The sequence below is a fragment of the Vipera ursinii genome (assembly GCF_947247035.1).
Source record: "Vipera ursinii genome assembly, chromosome: 3".
In the NCBI taxonomy this organism is placed as follows: domain Eukaryota; kingdom Metazoa; phylum Chordata; class Lepidosauria; order Squamata; family Viperidae; genus Vipera; species Vipera ursinii.
This window is the reverse complement of record NC_139516.1, coordinates 110,142,035-110,150,496: the sequence shown is the minus strand read 5'-3', so window position 1 is coordinate 110,150,496 and position 8,462 is coordinate 110,142,035.

Sequence of the window (8,462 nt, the reverse complement as noted above, 5' to 3'; positions counted from 1 at the left end):
GCTAGGGAACTGAAAGGGATTCTTTTGTTTAAATTGCTGGTGTTTAAAGTGACTTGTGTTTCTGCAGATCTTGAGGGTCCAAATCCAAACAGATTAGGGGAGGTTAAGGGAGTGGGCTGCCCCAACTGAACCACAAAAGTCTGATCCACCAGACATAGAAATTCTAATGCTTTGCTACAGTTTGATAATTGTCTGCATTTAGCAGCCCGGATCTAATAGCCTGTCTAGGAAGACCCTCAAGATCTGCAGCTTGTCAGATGCAGTCACGTGGTTTATGCATTTTGCCTCTACCCTTCCCTTTAGGAAGCAACCGTTTGGAATTTTTGGTCGAGTTTTAAAGAACTATATGTCCTTATGTGTGACAGAAGAATAAAATAATAATTTAGTGTTCTCTGCAAGCAGTCATGAAGGGTATATATTTAGAAAACTGCCACAAGAGCGCACATTGACATTTTCTTTGCTAACATGATGGCCCCCAAATTATTGGACTGTAATTCTCAGAATTTCAAGTTATTTGCCAAAGAAAAAGATAAGGTGAAAACTAGGACACTTTGCAAAATACTAAATTCCACAGAGAAGTCATAATGGTGATATCTGTGGTTCGGTGACAGCCATGATCCAGCAATAGTAGTCAATAGAGAACTTTATGTCACTTCTAACTTTGAAATAACATGCAAGATTGCTTACACAACCTAGCGGTGTGTATACAATTATAAACATACAGATATGTAATATGAAACTTCTAAATAAATTCTAATCAACTTTCTGGACCTCAAAACCTCAAGACATACTGAAGATGAATTCCCATCGCTATCAGGCAATAAAAGCAGGAAATTAAGATAGTTATTTTAACCTTCTTTATTTAATTGCTATGAATGGAAACAAAGATTTCCTGGAGGGTATGAATGTGTCTTTCTATTTGCAATAACAGAAGCAAGTCACAACCCCTGCTCGGGATATGAGGGATTGCAATCTCCTGTAATAAAATGTTCCCTTTATTCTCTAAAGGTTGGTACTCCTTTATGGCACGTGCAACAAATTGATTATTCTAGTTAGTTTAACTTTAACTTGAAGAATCACAGGTTGTTCAGGTCTGCAACCTAAGCAGGAATGACTCAGGTATGCTAATATTGCCCTAGTTGACTATAATTGCTATCTGCAGTAAGAATTCCACAGGTCATCTACATGATGTGCAATATATATTTCTTTCACATTTCACTTTTCTTAGCTACTTAAGGAGTTACATTTACTTTATCCCATAAGTACATACTGCACAAAAACACTAAACAGAGGCTTCCGGTTTGCACACGGGGCGCTTTCGGACGTGCAGGGAGAGCTCCCTCCCTGCCGTCCGATCCTTCTTCATTGGAGGACCCTGAAAAGGGTCAAAAGTCGCCCTGGAGGGGCGACCACCGCAAGGAGGCTCTCCTGTGATCGTGGAAGGGCGGCAGCCCTCCGCTTGAATCTGGAGAAGCTCCTTTTGGCCCGAAGAAGAAGAGACTGGCCATCAATATGGCCGATTACTAAGCCGTTCCCTGCCAAAAGCCAAAAGCACCATCTAGCACAATGAAGCAGTCTGGAGGACCTGGATGAGACCTTTCCTTTCTTATCCCCCTAACTGCCTGCCTGTGGGACTTTTCTGAAAATTTTCTCCTTTTTTGAAAAAACAGCTTTTGAATTCTTGGGGGAATAACATTCTAAGCCTTTAAGTGTTGAAGAAAAAAAACCATCCGATTAAGCAAAGAAACTAAGCAATCTCATTCCTACTTATTAAAAAGCTCCTATTTTTGTGGGGATCTACTACCCTATTTTCTGTTTAAGATGTAAACTTAGGAAAAAGAATGGACTAATTATACAAAAGCTTTATATTAATTTGGAAAAAAAAGAATTTTACAACTTATTCTTTATGCTACTGATCACATCCTGTGGCTAAACGTGGAATTGCAAGTAAACCTTTTGCTTATTCTGAGAGCTGACTGAATAACAGAGCTGTCCTTGATACTATCTTCAAAGACAAGTATGGGAAGACCTGGCACTGAAAGCAACTTTTAGGAGCATTGGAAATGGAAAATTACTGACTCTTATTAAAATAGCCTCCATGGAAGACTTAGCTGTGAACACTAACAAAATGGATGACTATATCCCACCACTTAACTACAAATTGATATTGGACACAATCTTGGCTATAACTGAGCAAATTAAAGCCAAATTGCATGATAAACCTGACAATTCAAAGCCACCAGACCAAACTTTGACCTTAAATGATGAACTGACAACCCAAAAACAAATAGAAGAACTGGAAATTAACACTAAAATAGGAGACTTCAAAGAGCAACAAACGCAGCCAACAGAAAACTTTGAAGTCCAAACTCCAACTTCAACTACAAAATTTAACAATTAAAAAAACAACACCCGAAGAAAGCAACATTAAGAGCGAAGATATCAAAGGCCTTCAAATACAGTATGTTGAGTATGTAATCAAACGATAACATTAGTTACTACTTTCTACCTAACCCAGATGGAAATGGAACAAGAAAAAGATCAGACTGAATTAATGACAATCATATTACATCAAACATCAAAAACTGAGCTATTAAAGCAATATTTCAATGATTATAAAGGGGACACCAGCTTGGCAAAACTGACATTTGAATGGTCTCTGTGGATTCAAATAAGAGGTGGAGGAAGAAAGGGAGACACATTTGAGAATTTAAAGGCATTAAGATGGAAGCCTAATTGGCACAAAAGGAAGGCGAGAGCTAGATTTAAAGATTTAGACTTGTCTCTTTTTGGGGATTTGTAAGGACAGAACTTAAAAAATCTATTTTGATGGACTAAGGGGAATCTTAAAAAAATATAAACTGATTTCATATTTAGGTTTTAGCTTTTTAAAGGAAAACAAAATTAAGCTTTTAGAATAAAACTTTGAGTTACACTATAGAATTTAGAATCTTATAAGATAGTATTTTAATAAGTGTTGAATGGTTAAGACAAAAAATCTTTTCTAACAATTGGAGATTTGTTAAGAGGAAAACTAGACTTTACTGCTAAATCATAAGAATGATTTGTAATAAGCTTTGTAGACAAGAGAATTATTCTTTACTGAAATAGGGAATTATAGGTTACCCAAAAAGTAAGCTCTTTTCTGCATATTATAGGCTACTTTAGAGTATTTTATTGAAATTAGGTAAAACTTAAAAACAGGATTTTGATATGCATTAGTCTAATTATATGGAAAACTTTGTTAATTGATTAGGTCATAACTAGAAATGTACTAACTTGATCACTTTGACTATGTGAAAACTAAGGGAATCAGAGAGGGAATCTTTATTGATGCAACTTGAACTATTTACAAACAACTTGTTATTTGTTACTTTTGACTACCCAACCACCATATTGCTTTACAAATACATGTATATGTAAATATTGAAAAACCAATAAAACTTGAATAATAATAATAATAATAAAACTAAACAGGAAAAACCCCCAATGACATATTCAAGTACATTTGCTACTGTTAAAACTGCCCATTTCTCTCTTCTTGATATGATTGGGTTGATTTGCTTCAAGGTAATTACTTCCATAAATCTAAGTGATTTACTTGGCCAATAGTTTCTAAATAAGGCAAAATTAACAGTCATTATGTCTGGATATTGTTATTATGTTTATTATATATGTTAATAAATTATTTTAGATACAGATCCAGCAGATGCTTTATTTACAGCTAAAACAGATACATTTTTCCATGCATAAGGTAAGTTTTCGTTTACATGGGTATACCTAAAATGTATGTCTTCCTTTACATAAAGTGAACTACATTATGTGCTAGTTTGTTTCAAATGGTAAGAGTCATTTTTATATATAAAATGGCTACTGCCAGTACAATAATTTAACATAGAAGAAAACATTCCAACATTTTCCTTCCTTCCCACATTATTGCTATGATGAATTTGGTCACACCTATGTCTCCCTGTGTTGCATTTTCTTAAATACCAGGAAGAAAGTGGACACTACTGCCCGTCCTACATTAGCCCAAACTACCGTATTGTTTGGGAATTCTGAAGCACATCTGAGGTATGGAAGGTTATTCCTGTTTTTCAGTGCCCTTCCTTAGCAAAACAGGTATAACACATCTGAACTACTATGAAAGCTATATAAGCCATGGTCTTTGCAATACAAAATCATATTAATAATTTTTGTTCACATGAAGTTAACAACTTGAAAGAAAAGCATGAATGCCTGCCTTTCATTTGCTAGATGGATATTATTTATTATTTTATGTATTAACTTTTTATCCCATCTTTACAAGTAATTCAAGGTAGCAAACGTATATATAATCCTTCCTCCTCTTCTTTTTCTCCACAACAACCACACAGTGAGGTGGGTTGGGCAAGAAAGAGTAACCGGGAGTGACTCAAAAGTCATCAAGCTGCCTTTCATGCCTAAGGCAGGATTAGAACTCAAAATTGCCTGGTTTCTAGGCCAGCACTTTAATTTTAAGCTACTGTTCATCTATAGATATAATATCTGGTAATAACAATACTTGCAATCACATGCATTCTTATCTAGAAATGATCCAAATAACATCTATCATTTTTAAATAAAAAGACTCCATTAATTTTCAAATTTCTAAAAAATGACATCAGGTGGCACTGTTTCACCAGAAAATAAATCTTTCCTTGCCTAACAGGCTCTAATCTGTGTAGCCTGTTGGCAAACCGTTAGAAAAGTAGCAACTCTTAAGAACATTATTCCTGAACAGAGACTTTATTTACTAACACAGCTATCAATAGACCTACCTTTCCTGAAGATTTATTTCCCAATTATACATTTAGGCTAAAAATCACTTGTGGCACAAGTCACTCATTTTTTTATCTGAGTCAGTAGAAAAATTATACTGTGTAGCTTTGCTGGCATCAAATATCTGCCACCCCTTGCATGTCCGTGCCTGATTTAAGAACATTTGCCAATGACTACAGGTTCCTCCCAAGCTCTGTGTGACAACCTCTTCCTTAATTTAACTGGCTTGCTGTTTTCAAAATTCCAAGAGGAATGACTGAGTCTATGAAGAACAAACATGCTAAAACGTTCTTTGCACCCCAATGGAATGTTGGAGAGAAATTACAATATGTAAAGTTGATCGGGAGTCCTTAGTTTACTTGTATGTCAGCAGGATAACTTTGAAAAAACTGAGTAGAAGAGCACCAGATTTGCTGTTTTGGAGATAAGGTGGCAAAAAAAATGAGTTTGGGGTGGTTCTGATGTAATTGCAGCAAGTTTAGGATAATGAGTTTGTAACTGCTATAATGAAGGGCAGAAGTCACTTCTTTGACAATATTTTTCTTTTTTCCTTTAATTACATTGTTTTCTGCAGTTGATTTTTCCTTTTTTTCTTTTTTTTTGTAATATATTTTACTGATTTTTTAAAAAACATAAATCACTTAATAATTGGTGAACATTGTGTTGTCTGGGTTACATTTGTAAAACAATCATTAATAGTTGATTTCTATAATCCATAACCCACATAATGGTTTTAGTTGATTTACTCTTTTCCCAAAATATCCTCTTTTGCAAACATTGAGTTAATACAATTCTTATTGTTTTTATAGATAACAATTAAATATATAATTTTTCCCAATATTCCTAAAAATAATAATCACATTAATATAATATTTCTTTTCTATCCAATCATTCTGGTTACCTTATCATAGATCCTGTTACAGTCCTTATTTTAGTTTGTTTCTCCCACAAAATTCTAGGTATTATTACTGGTTAAGATTTTTTCAAAAATTAATTACATTTAAAAATTTAACTCTATTTTCCCATATGAACCATCTCACACTTTTACATTTCTTAAGGAATAGAAAAAGAAAGAAAGAAAGAAAGGAGAGCAAAAGTAAAGAAACATAAAAAATAACATACTACTTAATATATATATATTCCTCCAAAGCTAATATGTATTTATTTTCTAAATTTTATTCTTTTTAACCATAATTAAAAATATGCTTAATCTTTAAACATTCCATTTAATACATCTAGTCATCTAGTCCTTTAACTCTTATTCAAAACATTTTTATCCATTATAATTTTCTTAAATTCAATCACTTTTAAGTATCTAAAACATTTCCTTTATCTAAGTCATTTCAACTTTTTTATATTACTCATATCAAGAAAGAGAACAAAAAAGGGGGGAAAGCATACTATATTATTTAAGGAGTTCATCCCTCTTAGAATAACTTATATATTCCAAAACATTTCTAATTCTTTAACCATATTCAAACAAATGTTTCTTTTAAAGTATTCTCTCTAGTAAGTCCCATCATTTGTTTTCTTGGTTTCCACTTTAGTCTTTTTCCTTTGCCCAGTATCTTTCTTAATCAATGTATTTTGCTGAATCAAAAAGTTTTTCCTGTATGTTCAAAAATGTTGCTGTAGATATAAAAAGTAAATCAGGTGAGGTGTCTTTGTACAGGGCTTCTGCCTTTCCACGTTTGTTGAAAATCTTTTTCTTTTTCTTTCTCTCTGCTTCTCTTATCATTTCCTTTCTGTCTGATGTTCCTGACATGTATACAGTCCATTTTATCCAATCTGTTTTCTTGTCCTCAGATTTATTTTGTAGTCTTAAGAGATAAGTTGTTTTTTCCAATTCTTGTGAATTTTTCCCTCTAGAATTAAATCATATTTGCTTGTTAAGTTCCATCTTTAAGTCTCTATTCTCAATTCTATATCCATTTATCTGTTTTATCTGCTCCTTCTCAGTTGCTGTTTTCTGGATACTTTTTGTTGTAGAGTTAACTTGGAAATAGATTGATTTATATTTTCAAAGTTATTTTGGATTTCTCTGTGGTTTAAGGTCATTGTTGTTTGAATTAGTTGCAGTATACTATATATCTCCTCCTGTGAAGTATTTATGTTTTCTTGATATGTTCTTTCTACATATCACTGATCCATGATGGCCAAGAATCTGAGTTTTTCTCTTCCTTTCTTTTCTCTGCAAATAGCTTTAAAGTCCCAAGTAAACAGATATTTGTAATCCAAATAGTTCAAAAAAGATTTTTTCCCCCTGAAATTTATAATTGTCTTTTTTTTGTCACAGTTGTTCTTTGTTGTTAAAACTTTCAAGGTCAGAAACACTAGCTTTTGCCAGGTTTTGCCAAGTCTTATATTAAAGTCAGGGACACGGTGGCTCAGTGGGTTAGGACGCTGAGCTTGTCGATCAGAAGGTCAGCAGTTTGGTGGGTCGAATCCTGAGTGCCGCGTAGCAGAGTGAGTGCCTGTTACTCGTCCCAGCTTCTGCCCACCTAGCAGTTCGAAAGCACGTAAAAATGCAAGTAGAAAAATAAGGACCACTACGGTGGGAAGGTAACAGCGTTCCGTGTGCCTTTGGCGTCTAGTCATGCCGGCCACATGACCACGGAGACGTCCTCAGACAAGCGCTGGCTCTTCAGCTTTGAAACGGAGATGAGCACCGGCCCCTAGAGTTGGAAACGACTAGCACGTCGTTTACCTTATACCTTTACCTTATATTAAAGTCATAGCTGTCATAGTCTTCATCCACCACTAGTGTCAGCAACTATTTGTTTTTCAATTTCCAAAATGAACAATTATCTTTAAAATGAGAGTCTTAACCATTCAAACCATTTTAGAGTTATCCAGATTTAAGTTTTAAATTTCAGGTTTTATATTTATTTCACTTCTATATATTTTGATCCTCCATAAAAAGATTAATTCACAGCTTCCGTTAGTATAAGGGTGAGGCGGAAATCCCCTTCCTTCCCTTTCAGAGGTATTTTGCTTCTTGGGGAACTTTTCCAGGAAATTAAATGTAGAATAGAAAAGAGAAGATCGAATTTCTCACCCAGTTTTAAGCATGCTGTTCACACTTGTGCTGTTTAGTGCTTTTGGAATTCGGTTGCTAGTAGCTTGGACTGGTCAATGCAATATGGCCAGCCTTTCTCCTGTCGGGTTAGGGCTTTTCAACCTTTTCACCCATTGTACCACTTTTAGAATATGGCAACATCCGAGTACCACCAGTCACCTAGCAAGGTGTCAAAAACTTGATGACCAAAAAAAAAAGGAAAAAAGTGATGAAGTACAGGTAGTCCTCGACTTACAACAGTTCGCTTAGTGACTGTTTGAAGTTACAACGGCACTGAAAAAAGTGCCCAAGCCACAACCGAGCAAGACACCTGCCTGCCTGCCCGGTGGCGCTTCCTCCTGTCCGGAGGAACAGAAGCGTGGAGCTTGGCGCTGATCCTGGCGCTTCCGCTGAGCCCTGACAACCCTGCAGCTCCTGCCATCTCTCGCTCAGGGTTGTGCGGTGCTGCCACCGGTTCAACTCATTCCCTTCCCCTGCTACTTTTCTAGGATGGTCGCGTACCACCTATCAGGTGCCAATGTACCACAGGTGGTACCCGTACCACTGGTTGAAAAGCCCTGCTTTCCCCAAGTTGAACAGAACG